At 38.1% G+C, this 12,281-nt stretch overlaps 1 pseudogene across 1 annotated transcript; it reads left to right on the forward strand.

Annotated features, from left to right (window-relative positions):
* Positions 1 to 6,286: 6,286 nt before the first annotated feature.
* LOC102871791 lies at positions 6,287 to 7,462 on the forward strand (annotated as a pseudogene). Its single transcript, XR_438935.1, has one exon. The product of XR_438935.1 is annotated as a mortality factor 4-like protein 1-like (transcript).
* Positions 7,463 to 12,281: the final 4,819 nt, after the last annotated feature.

The raw sequence follows: 12,281 nt of genomic DNA on the forward strand, positions 1-12,281 counted from the left end.
AAAGGACACACTGACAAAGGAGATTAATCAGAACTGACTTTGACAAGCACTGTGGCAATTGGACAATTAAAACAGACATTCGGATGGCTGGGAAGAACAAACTGGGGAGGAGGGTAGAGAGAATGGTGCAGTAATGAAGGAATGAAGACCCAAAATCCCTGTAAATGTTCATTAAAATTAATGAAATTTAATAAAATTTTAAAAAAAGAAAAAAAAACAAAGACAGAAGAAGAAGAAAAGAGCAAGATGGATGACAGATGGGACAGAATATTGTACTGGAGTGCCAAGAAACCAAAGCAAAGGGAATGAATCAAGAAATCAGGGAGCTGAACAGAAGATTATAGAGGGCAGCACAGAAGATAAAGAAAAGTATTACAATGAAATATACAAAGAGCTAGAGTAAGAAAATCAAAAGGGCCAAACTCACTCAGCATTTCTTAAACTGAAGAAACTGAAGAACAAATTCATCCCTTAAGTTGCAATACCTAAGGATGCTTTGGACAGAATATTAAATGATCCAGGAAACACTAAAAAGTGATGAAAGGAGTATACAGAGTCACTGTACCTAAAGGAATCGGCTGACATGGAACAATTTCATGAAACAATGTATGAACAAGGAGGAAATTCAAGCTGCTCTGAAGGAATTGGCAAAATGCAAGCCCCCAGGACTTAACGGCATACCAATTGACATATTTCAGCAAATAGATGCTGTCCTGGATGTTCTCACCAAGCTGTGACAAGAAATCTGGAAGACAACCACCTGGTCAACTGACTGGAAGAGATCCCTAATTCTTCCCATTCCAAAGAGAATTGACCTGACAAATGCAGGAATTATCAATCAGTATCATTAATATCACATGCAAGCAAGATTCTGCTGAAAATTATCCAAAAACAACTGAAACAGCACATAAACAGAGAACTGCAAAATGTACAGGCTAGGTTTAGAATAGACATAGTACTAGGGATAGCATAGCTAATGTTACCTAGATCTTGGCTCAAAGAAGGGAGTATTATGTGTCTGTGCTTAATTGACTATGCAAGTCATTTGACTGTGTGGATCACAACAAACTGTGGCTAAATCGGAGAAGAAAGTGAATCCCAAAACACTTGATTGTGATTATGCAAAACTTATACTTGGACCAGGAGGCAGTCATCAGAAGAGAGCAAGGAAACACTGCATGGTTCAAAATTTGGAAGGGTGTACTCCAGAGAGGCTTCTTATCTTCCTATTTTTTCAATCTGTGTGCAGAAGAAATCATTTGGGGTGCTGGGTTCTATGAGGAGAAATGAGGCATCAGGATTGGAGGGAGACTCATCAACAACCTGCATTTATTTTTAGATCACACAACTCTGTTTCTGCTTGCTGAAACTGAGGAGAACCTGAAGCGCTTGCTGTAGAGGATTAAGGACTGCAGCATTCAATATGGATTGAAGCTCAACATCAAGAAAACAAAGATTCTCACCACTGGGCCTGTTGGTAGTATCATGACAGATGGTGAAGAGATTGAGATTGTTAACAGCTTTATCTACACAATCAATAAATATTCTTGATACCAGCATCCAGAAAATCAAAATACAAATTGCACTGGAAGAGTCTACTATCAGGGACCTCTCCAGAGTATTGGAGAGCAACAACGACAGTCTGGAGACAAAGGGGCACCTGATCAAGGCCAGAGTCTTGGCAATTAATTGGTATGCACCTGAAAGCTGGACAATGACTACTGATGGTAGAAAGAGAATTGATGCCTTTTACTGTGGTGCTAGGAAGGAATATAGACTATACCATGAACTGCTAGGAGAACTAACAGGTTCATCTGAGAGAGGGTGAAACCAGGCTGCTCCTTGGAAGCAAGGATTCTGAAGCTTCATCTGACATACTTTGGCCATGTTGCAAGGAGGAACCAGTCTTTGGAAAGGAATATCATGTTTTGGAGAATGGAAGGACAGCACAAGAGAGGAAGATCCTCCATGAGATGGACTGACTCAGTGACTGACATAAAGGGGTAGGTGTGTCAGAGATGATAAGGTTAGCTCAAGATAGAGCAGGGTTGAGGGCTGTTGTACTAGGGTCGCTATGAGTTGCAAGTGACTCAACAGCACATAACAATGACAACAGTGTTCTCTTCCTCTGTTTACTCTATAACCACTTGATCTAGGTATAGATTTTGCATGAGCACAATTAAATATTCTGGGATTCCCATTCTTCTCAATTTTAGTCATAATTTGTTATGATCCTCACAGTCAAATGATTTTGAATAGTCCATAAAGCACAAACAGACATTTTTCTCTTCTTTATTGCTTTCAGACAGAATCCATTTGATATCAACAATGATAGCCCTGGTTCCATGGCCTTTCTAAACCCAGTTTGAACTTCTGGCAGTTCTATATTTATGTACTGTTTTAGCCATTTTTTAGAGATCTTCAGCAATAAATTCTTTGCTGTTGTTACGTGCCATCGAGTTGCCTGTGACTCATAGCAACTCTATGTACAACAGTTCTAAACCCTGCTCTATCCTGTGCCAATCTTATTGTCTTTGACACACCTCCCCCCAATACCCTAGTTACTCAATCAGTTCATCTCATTGAGGGTCTTCCTCTCTTGTGCTGTCCCTCCACCCTGCCTAGCATAATGTCTTTATTCAAGGACTGGTCCCTCCTTGGAACATATCCAAAGTATGTCAGCTGAAGCTTCAGAATTCTTGCCTCCAAGGAACAGTGTAGTTTCATTCTCTCTAGGATGAACCTATTAGTTCTTCTAGCAGCCCATGGTATATTCAATACTCTCTCCAGCACCGAAGCTCAAAACCATTAATTATCCCTCCATCCTACATTGTCCAATTTTCCAATGCATAGCAAGTAATTGCCTGGGTCAGGCACACCTAAATCTACAGACTAACATCATTGCTCTCAGTACTTTGAAGAGGTCTCTGACAGCTAATTTTCCCAATGCAATTCGGCTTTTGACTTCCTGGCTGCTGGTGCCAAGACTGTTGATTGTGGAACCAAGCAAACTAAAGCTGTTAGTAACCTCAATCTCTTTACCATCTCTCATGATGCTACCAATTGGCCCAGTGATGAGAATCTTTGTTTTCTTGATGTTGAGCTTCAAACCATATTGAAGGTTGCAGTCCTTGACCCTCTGAAGCAAGGACTTCAGGTCTTCCTCAGTTTCAGCAAGCAGGCTTGTGTCATCTACAAAACACAGGTTGTTTATGAGTCTTCCTCCAATCCTGATACCACAGTTCTCCTCATACAGCCCAGTCTCCCGGAAGGTCTGTTGCATATATAGATTGAAAAGAGACGACACATCTCTGGTGTAGAGGTGATATTAACAATAGTTTTCTATCATTTCCATGTTCTGTTAGATCACCTTTCTTGGGAATAGGAACAAATGTGAATCTCTTCCAGTCAGTTAGCCGGTCATCTAACCTACAAATTTCCTGGCATAGACCAGTAAGAATGTTCAGGGCTGCTTTTGTTAGGTGAAACATGTTAATTGGTATTCCATTGATTCATGGGGCCTTATTTTTTGCCAATGCCTTCATTGCAACTTTGCAATTTCCTTCATTATCAATGGCTCTTGATCATCTGGTCCTTTCTGAACTATTTCAGTGTGAGCCAATTCTTTTTGGTTCAATGATTCTACGTATTCCCTCCATCTGCTTTTGATAGTTCCCGGAACACTGAAGATTTTGCCCAAAACATCTTTTAGTATTTCAACTTAAGGCTTGAGTTTGTTTTGAAATCTTTCATCTTAAGAAACACAGAGCTAGTTCTTTCCTTTTCATTCTTTAATTTCAGTTCTCTCCATATTCTGTTACAATAGTTTGCTTTTTCTTCTCGAGTTGTTCTTTGAAATCTTCTATTCAGTATTTTTACACCAACATCTCTTCCCTTTGTTTTGACTACTTGATTCTCTGATGCAATACTCAGTCTCTTCTGACATCCATTTTGGTTTTTCTTTTCTCTGATATGCTTAATATCACCCCATAGCTCATCTGGTATTCGATCATTGGTGTTCAATGCTTCAAACCTATTCTTGAAGTAATATTTAAGTTCAAGTGGTTTAAACTCAAGATCACATTTTGGTTCTTGTGGACTTGTTTTCATTTTCTTCAGTTCCAATTTAAACTTGCACATGAGTAATTGGTGGTCTATTCCATAGTCAGCACTTGGCCTGATTTTGACTGCTGATATCAAGCTTCTCAACAATTCCTTTCACAGATGTAGTCAGTCTGATTCCTGAACAGTCCATGAGGTGAGAGATTCATGGGTAAAATTGCCATTTGTATTTTTTTAAAAAGATACTTATGATAAAGAAATCATTTAAAATATAAAATTAAATCATTCTAGCCTGTCCTGTACTGAAATTATCATATTCAATCATTTCTAGCCTTATTTCTGTCACCAAGTTCATACTTTTCAATAATCATTTCTCCTTCATTGTTTCCAACTTTTGCATTCCAGTCACCAATTATTATTAATGTGTCTTACCTGTATGTTTGGTCAATTTCAGAGTGCAAAATTTGGTAAAAATATTTAATTTCCTCCTCCTTGACTGATGCATATATTTGAATAATAATCCTATTAACTGGTCTTCCTTGTGTGTATTTGGATAATATTCTATCACTCACAATACTGTAGTTCGGGATAGAACTTGACGTTACCTTTTAACTATGAATGCAATACTATGATTGTTGGTGAAAAGATTAAAAGTTCAACAATTTTATTATATTTGGATCCACAATCAAGACGCTTGGTACCAGAAATCAAAAGATGTGTTGCATTGGGAAAATCTGTTGTCAAGACCTCCCCAAGACACTAAGGAGAAGTAATGTCACTTTAAAAACTAGCATGCAAAACAAAAACTAACATGCACCTAATTACTTCTTATGCATGTGAAAGTTGGACAGTGAATAAGGGTGACAGAGAAGAATTGATGTCTGAGTTGTAGTGCTGGAGAAGAGTACTGAACATCTCATGGACTGACAAAGATTAAATAAATATGTCTTGGACAAAGTGCAGCCAGTGTGCTTCTTAGAGGCAAGAATGGTGAAACTTAGTCTCACATGCTTTGGGCATGCTTTTGTGAGCCCGTTGAGTCACAAGCAATCCATAACCGATACTTGAGCAGGTTTTCAGTGAAAATAAAGTGTGTGGGAGGATACCTCTCTCTCTTGCAAGGCAGCTGGTGCATTCAGACCATGCCTTTTGGATTGCAATGCAGTTGCTTATTAACTGGTCATCAGAGCTCCCTGACATGGTATTGTTGTTGTTGTTAGATGTTATCAAGTTTAGTATGGCTAACAGGAACCCTATCAACAACAGACTTGAATTCTGCCTTATCCTATGCCATCCTCATCATTTCTGATACACTTGAGCCCAATGATGCACTCACCATGTCAATCAACCTAATTGGGGTTCTTCCTCTCTTTTTTTAACCTTCTACCTTTCTAGGCATGGTATCTCTTTCCAAGGAATAGCCTGACTCAAGCCATGGTCTTTTTCAGTCACTTGCTATGAAATGAGTAAGAATGACAGAAGAATTGATGCCTTCTAACTGTGGTGTTGGAGAACAGGATTGCCAAAAGAACAAACAAATATGTCTTGGAAAAGGTGCAGCTGAAGTGTTCCTTGGAAGTAAATATGGCAAAGCTTCATCTTTTTGGCATGTTTTTAGAAGGGGCTATTCTTTGAAAAGGGACATCATACTTGGAAAAGTGGAGGGTCAGCAAAAGATAGAAGGATCCTCAACTGAATGGAACAATACAGTGACTGTAGCAATGGCTTGGGTACATTAGAGATGATGAGAGTGCACAGGATAGAACAGAGTTCAGATCTGTTGTTGATAAGGTCCCTATAAGTTGCAGTCAGCTCAACATCATTTAAAATCAACATATGCAAAAATAAAAATTATTCAAGGAGCATTAAAAGAACATAGAAGGAATACGCATAGTCATTGTACAAAAAAAAAAAGGATGTTCAGTCTTTTAGAAGGTAACATATGATCAAGAACTGTGGTACTACACGGAAAAAAGTCTAAGCCAAATTGAAGGCATTGGTAAAAACCAAGGTTTCAGTAATTGACAGAATACCAATTGAGAAGTCTCAACAAAGAGATGTAATGCTGGAAGTGCTTGCTTATCTGTGCCAAAAAAAAATTTGGAAAATGACTGTCTGAAGCGTGAAAATACTGTAAATTTAAAAAAAAAAAAAAAAAGATAGAAACTCAACTGACTGAAAGATATCCTTATTTTGCCTATTCAAAAAAAGTAATCTGAGGGGGCGGTAGTCGAGGGTGGTGGGAGAAGGAGGATGTGGCCAATCACTTATAAATGGCGCCGAAGCAGGACCCGAAGCCTAAATTCCAAGAGGGTGAGCGAGTGCTGTGCTTTCATGTGCCTCTTCTTTGTGAAACCAAGTGTGTAAAGGTTGCCATAAAGGACAAACAAGTGAAATGCTTTATACATTACAGTGGTTGGAATAAAAACTGGAATGAATGGGTTCCAGAAAGCAGAGTGCTCAAATACGTGGACACCAATCTGCAGAAACAGCGAGAACTTCAGAAAGCCAATCAGGAGCAGTATGCAGAGGGGAAAATGAGAGGAGCTGCCCCAGGAAAGAAGACATCTGGTCTGCAACAGAAGAATGTTGAAGTGAAAACGAAAAAGAACAAACAAAAAACACCAGGAAATGGAGATGGTGGCAGTACCAGTGAGACTCCTCAGCCTCCTCGGAAGAAAAGGGCTCGTGTAGATCCTACTGTTGAAAAATGAGGAAACATTCATGAACAGAGTTGAAGTTAAAGTGAAGATTCCAGAAGAACTGAAACCATGGCTTGTTGATGATTGGGACTTAATTACTAGGCAAAAACAGCTGTTTTATCTTCCTGCCAAGAAGAATGTGGATTCCATTCTTGAAGATTATGCAAATTACAAGAAATCTCGGGGAAACACAGATAACAAGGAATATGCTGTTAATGAAGTTGTGGCTGGGATAAAAGAATACTTCAATGTAATGTTGGGCACTCAACTTCTCTACAAATTTGAGAGACCTCAGTATGCAGAAATCCTTGCAGATCGCCCTGATGCACCCATGTCCCAGGTGTATGGAGCACCACATCTACTGAGGTTATTTGTGCGAATTGGAGCAATGTTGGCCTATACACCTCTGGATGAGAAGAGCCATGCTTTATTACTGAACTATCTTCATGATTTCCTAAAGTACCTGAGAAAGAATTCTGCCGCTTTGTTTACTGCCAGTGATTATGAAGTGGCTCCCCCTGAGTATCATCGGAAAGCTGTGTGAGACTGCTAACACTTGCTTATATATTTGGAACTCTGTAAACACATTTTTGTTCTTAGTCCTTCTCTTGTACAAATGATGTACTTTGAAAATGTTAGCATATAGCAAAATTGATGTATGTTTGTTTTCTGTTTGATTTTAAACAGAGAAAATAAAAGGGGTTGGTATATTAAAAAAAAGTAATCTAATACATTGTGTAAATTATCAAGCAATATTTACTACTATTGTTGTTGTTGTTATGTGCCATCAGTTCTCCTGCGACTCATAGCGACCCTATGTACAACAGCCCTAAACCCTATTCTGTCCTGTGCAAGCCTCATTGTCTCCCCTCCCCCCCATTACTCCAGACAATCAATCCACCTCATAGAGGGTCTTCCTCTCCTGCCCTGTTCTCCCACACTCCCAAGCATGATATCCCTATCCAAGGATTGGTCCCTCCTTGCAACATGTTCAAAGTATATCAGATGAAGCTTCACAATCCTTGCCTCCAAGAAGCCGCCTGGTTTAACCCTCTTCAGGCTGAACCCGTTAGTTTTCTTAGCAGTTCATAGTATATTCAATACTCTTTTCCAGCACCTGAGCTCAAAGGCATCAATTCTTCTTCTATCTTCCCTAGTCATTGTCTGGCCCTCTGATTCATAGCAAGTAATGGCAAAGACCATGGCCTGTATCAGGCGCACCTCAGTCTCTAGAGTGACACCATTGTTCTTCAGTACCCTGGAGAGGTCCCTAACAGCAGATTTTCCCATCATGATACGTCTTTTAATTTCCTGGTTGTTAGGCCAAGAGTGTTGACTATGGATATTTAAAATTATACTGGTGATAATGATTTGAGTTATAAATTATTATCAACAAGAAACTACCACAGTTTCAAACCAGACTATGAAGATATAGTATAAGGAATATATATCATTGTTAACATCAGATGGACTGGCTGAAAGCAGAGAAAGAAAGATCTTTATATGTACTTTATTAACTACACAAAGGCATTCAACTGTGTGAAATATAACAAAGTCTTAATAGCTTGCAAAGAATGAGAATTTTAGAACACTTAATTATGTTCAATTAAGTGTTCAGAACACTTAATTCTATGTTCATATAGAACCTGTACAATTGTAAAGAGGCCATTTTCAAATAGAACAAAGGGGTACTTCATGATTTAAAATCTGGAAAGACGGATAAGAGGGTTTTATCCTTTCACCATGTTTATTCAATCCGTACACTGAGCAAATAATCCAAAAAGCTAGACTATATAAGGAAGAACACAGCATTAGAATTGGAGGAAATCTGATTAACAACCTGTAATATGCAGATAACACAATCTTGTTTACTAAAGAGTAAAAAACAATCGACGCATTAACTAAAGATCAAAGTGTAAAGTCTTCCATATGGATAATACTTAAATATACCAAAGCAAAAATCTTCGCAGATGGACCTACACTGTGATAAACAGAGAAAAGACAACCAAAGTTAACAAGAATATTATTTTGCTTGGATCCACCATCAATGCCTATGAAAGAGCAGTCAAAAACTCAAAGACATGTTGCATCGAGCTAACTTATTACACAAGACCTCTTTAAAGTATTAAAAGACAAATATACTACTGAAAGAAGTAGAACCAGGCAATGTTTTGCTTTATTTTACATAGGATCATAAGACTCAGAACTGTTTTAAGGCTCTAACCACAACCATAAATTATTCTTACACACATAGTGTCTGTTTACTGGGCGTCTTGCCAAGAAGCTCAGGTTAAAGTACAAACAGGCTGCAGTGCTTATCAGCTGGTTTGTTACAAAGCAACTAAGAGTGCTTGTTCAGAGTGATTTTACCTTTGGAATATTTTTAACTGTCCTATTTTGGTTTTTAATCCTTTTGGAGGGGCCAGGATTCTAACAGCTAAATTAGCATTCAAAGTACAGAAGGGGAACATATATACAAGAATATGGAATTCTCTAAAAGTTTTAAATGACTTAAGAGAAGCTTTTTGTTTTGTCCTGCTTTAGATATTATGGTCCCATTATTTAAAGCACATGACTTTTTTTCCCTAATCACAAATTCATTAATTGAACATTAATTTATACTATAAATATTTCTTAAAATGAATTTTAAAAATATGTTCTCAACTTTGTTCTGAACACATTACAACCCTCCAAGAACATAGTTCCATAATTCTGTGCTGCTGGTTGGCCTCTGGCCTACTGTACGACGAACTCCTTTAATAGTAACCATCACCACTCCCTCACAGCCACTGATTTGGAACCAACTCATAATTGAGAGTGACACTGGAGAACTTTGCTCATCTTTCTCCCTCCAAGTATGGCGGATTCCAACTATCAGAGAGTTGTGGTATTCAAATTAGTAGAATAACTCCCTAAAACTACACAACCAGAGAGAAAAACAGGTTTCTTTTGTCAGAAAATACTATAGTCAGGAGCTGTAAAACTCAATATAAGTGATATACACATTAAGTACTTATCAGAAGAGCACAAAAGAAATGTTCAGTAAATGGAAGAATGTATAGAGGTACATGTGTGTCTGTGTCAAGCACTGTATTATCAATACTATATTTCTTTCTCCTACTAATACATATTATAATACCCTAAGATAATACTAACGATGCTTGTAACATTTGCCTGAATTTCAAATTAGAAACATTTGCTTCTGTTTTATTGAGACACTAGAAGCACTCAGGGAAGAGATTCCCTTCTCACCTTCAAATCTACTAACCCACCCTTACCTGAATATAAAAATTCTGCCTGTTATGGCAAATATCTTTTCCAATTTTTTTCCCTCCATTAACTCCTATATTTTCATTTATTTTGTCTTGCATTACCATTTTACTTTCTATATTAAATCATTCCTATGAGTATAAAACCTCTCACCACCTCTATGAGGTGGATTGATTGACTGGGATAATTGGGATGGGAGTGTCAGAGACAGTGCGATTAGCACAGGACAGAGCGGAGTTTAGGGCTGTTGTACATAGGGTCGCTATGAGTCACAGGCGACTCGACGGCACATAACAACAAACAACAACAACATGAGTATAAAACACTATATCATCTTTCAAAAGTGTTTTCAGTTCTACTTCTATCTCAAACTAAAACATATTCTTACTTCCTTTTTATAACAAATGTCTTAAAATAATTTCCTATAACGTCATTACTTCAAGTTCTACAATCCCATTTTAATCACTTATTGGGGTTTTTTTTGTAGGTACCTTATTCTTTCTTTTTCTTCATAGCAAGTAGTATTATGTGTTTAATTCTTTATTTAGCTATTGTCTGTAACCTTAACTAGAATCCCCCGCTTTTAGAAGACCCTCAGTGAAAACTTGTCAAATGACAGAATGCATTTGTTTTTAAAGTTTTAATTGCTTACGGCACATAGAATTTCCATTTTGATGTAAGCTGTCTTTATCCATGAATGCTATGAATTTTGGAAGAATTTTATGATAATATTGCAAGGACTTGAGGGTTATCAGTATAAAAAGGAGGTATTCTCCTGTACCAGTCAGATCTGATTTGACGGTACACACACACACACAAAAAATAATAATAAAATAAAAAAGGAGGTATGGATCTGGTGTTATAATACTTAGAGAGTTTCACTAGTGGGAGAAAAATCGGCAATCTCCTTCCATTCAATTTACAGTCCCATAAATCCAATTATAGGGTCAGTTCCGATTTAATGATAGTGCATGAGTAAATACGAAAGGTTTTAGGAAATATACTTTACAAGCATGAATTATCACTAATATGGTATGATTATAATATGATTTTCAGAGGTTGTAAATTGCACAGAATGAATATGCCTGTCTTTCTCCCAAATATGTATGAAACATTTAAACTGGCAGAGAAGCTTAGCTTTTGGTCGAGCAACACAACTCTCCACAGACTATCCCACACTAGAGCCCTCCAGTAAATAACAGTGTCTTTTTATACCTTTTCAATCTCTATGCAGAACAGATCATCTGGGACGCTGGGCTTTATGAGGAGGAATGTGGTATCAGGATTGGAGGAAGGTTCATCAATAACCTGCATTATGCAGATGATACAACCCTGCTTGCTGAAACTGAGGAGGACTTGAAGAGCTTGCTACAGAAGATCAAGGGCTGCAGCCTTCAATATGGATTGAAGCTCAACATCAAAAAAAACAAAGATTCTCACTGTTGAGCCAATTGGCAGCATCATGATGGCTAGTGAAGAGACTGAGATAGTTAACAGTTTTCATTTGCTTGGCTCTACGATCTACACTCCTGCTCCCAGCAACCAGAGAGATGAATTACATTGGGAAAGTCGGTTGTCAGGGACCTCTCCAGAGTACTGAAAGCAAGGATATCAATCTGAGGACTTAGATGCACCTGATCCAGGCCATAGTCTTTGCAGCTACTTGTTATGCATCAGAGAGCTGAACAATTACTAGGGATGATAGAAAGAGAATTGATGTCTTTGAGCTGTGATGTTGGAGAAGAAACTATGCCATGAACAACTAGAAGAACAAACAGGTTGGTCCTAGAGAGGGTGAAACCAGGCTGCTCCATGCGCAAGAATTCTAAAGTTTGTGTAATATACTTTGGGCACTTTGCAAGGAGGTGCAGGGACAGTGCAAGAGCTGAAGATCCTTGATGATATGGATTAATTCAGTCACTGGGGTAATGGAGGTAGATGTGTTAGGGACAATACAGTTGACACAGGATAGAGCAGGATTCGGAGCTGTTGAACAGAGTTGGTGAGTCTCAAGCAACTAAATGTCTCACATAACAACAACGATAATGGCTCTTAGGAGATATTAATATTCATATTCAACCTATGTGTTGGGAAAAGAAGGAATTCTATTTTTATTTTGTTGTTGTTGTTGTCGTTAAGTGCTGTCGAGGTATAGGTGACTCAGTGTGACCCTATGAACGAAAGTCCTCAAAACCTGCATGACTTTCATCCTTTTATCCAAGTTCGTAGGGTTTCTGGAGGCACGCT

Source organism: Elephantulus edwardii, unplaced genomic scaffold, assembly GCF_000299155.1.
Source record: "Elephantulus edwardii isolate Elephantulus edwardi_28Jun2011 unplaced genomic scaffold, EleEdw1.0 scaffold00122, whole genome shotgun sequence".
Classification (NCBI taxonomy): domain Eukaryota; kingdom Metazoa; phylum Chordata; class Mammalia; order Macroscelidea; family Macroscelididae; genus Elephantulus; species Elephantulus edwardii.